At 34.1% G+C, this 1,609-nt stretch overlaps 1 pseudogene; it reads left to right on the plus strand.

Moving 5' to 3' along the window:
* Positions 1 to 390: 390 nt before the first annotated feature.
* On the plus strand, positions 391 to 1,251 carry LOC149543853 (putative enoyl-CoA hydratase 1, peroxisomal pseudogene; annotated as a pseudogene).
* Positions 1,252 to 1,609: the final 358 nt, after the last annotated feature.

Consider the following 1,609-nt stretch of genomic DNA (forward strand, 5'->3'; position numbering starts at 1 on the left):
GAAGGGTGGAGTGATTGTAGAGAAAGGAAAACATGAACATTTTCTCTCCAAAAGAGATGGAGATTATGCATCGCTAGTAAAAATGTGTCCAGGTGGGCTATGTGAAGGTTAGCTTCTTCGGAATGAATCTGTTGTCACAACAATAGGAAAATTGCAATTATTAGCTTTTTTGATCAGAGGAAAATTTCAATTATTAATCACTGGTGATCGCTAATTTTATCATCTCTATATTGATTAATTTTTGTCACAACGATAGGAAAATTTCAAATTTTAGTCACAGGTGAGCACGAATTTTATCATCTCTAAATAGAGTATTTTAGTTCGATTTTCCATTTTGTTTTGTAATTAATCTATGAATCTGATTAGAGTGTTTGACAAAGAACTCAAACAATGGAGGGCTCTCAGAAGTCTGAAGATCTTATTATGGTGGAAAAAAGGGACAAGGAGATAGCTTATGTAACCATTAACAGTCCCAAATCTCTAAATTCCCTAACAAATCCCATGCTTAATGATTTGGTAAAAGCTTTTAAGTTTCTGAATGCTGATGCAGATGTGAAAGTTACTATCTTTACTGGAATCGATCATGCATTCTGTTCTAGCGTGGTGAAGTTTCCTCAACCCATTTCTCGGTTTTTTCTATTGAGTCTTTAATTTGTTTATACTTCTATGGATAGACTGAACATGTTGAATCTAACTTACAAGATTTGACAGATGCCCAATCTGTTTTTAAAGGGGATGTGAAGAACATGGATATGGACCCAGTTTACCAGATGGAACATTGCAAGAAGGCAATCATTGGCACTATAAATGGATATGTTGTCAATGCAGGGTTTGAACTAGCTCTTGCTTGTAAAATGTTTGTCTACACTATGCATTTTTGTGTAAGTATAAAACAAAAGTAAATAAATATTTTGAAAATTCAGTTATGGTGGACAAATGTATTACAAGACAACTTGGAAGAGAAGTTGCAACAAGAAATTAAAATTCTCAAAAACCCTGGAAGAGAAGTTGCAGTAGAAAATTAAAATTCTAAGAAAACTAACTCCATTTCCTTTGGTGAGAAGTAACGATGAAAAAAACTCACAAATAATAGCTCCTTAAGGAACCCAAAAGTTTCAACATCAGCTTCATACTCATTGTCTTCTTCTGTCTTTTCCATTCTGCCAAACCAGAAACATTAAAATTTTGATTTTGCAGATATGTGCTAAGAACCCACAAGGACCAAGAGCACCAGCAAAGCTGGACTTGTGAAGCCTCATACCTTCATTTCTTCAAAACAACTCCCATGCCTGATCTCCTTTCCCATGCAAGTATATGCTGCAATCGTCAACTGCAATCATCAATTTCAGGATAAAGATATGGCAGTGTAGCATTCAAAAGCTCATATATCAAAGGAGGAGAGGTGGTGGATACAGATGGGCTTGAATGATATGTAACGAGAGGGGCGGTGGACAAAAAGAATAATTAAAAAATCAGAGAAGTAGATAAGATAAAAAATTTATTTATGTGACATTGAATTGGTATAACCTATTGTATTTAAATTTTTTCTATTTTTTATTAGAAAAATAGATTTTTCTCCTTGCCTTTTTTGAGCTCAGCCAATAAGAAT

Source organism: Cupressus sempervirens, chromosome 8, assembly GCF_028749045.1.
Source record: "Cupressus sempervirens isolate cs-2001-9-10 chromosome 8, ASM2874904v1, whole genome shotgun sequence".
Classification (NCBI taxonomy): domain Eukaryota; kingdom Viridiplantae; phylum Streptophyta; class Pinopsida; order Cupressales; family Cupressaceae; genus Cupressus; species Cupressus sempervirens.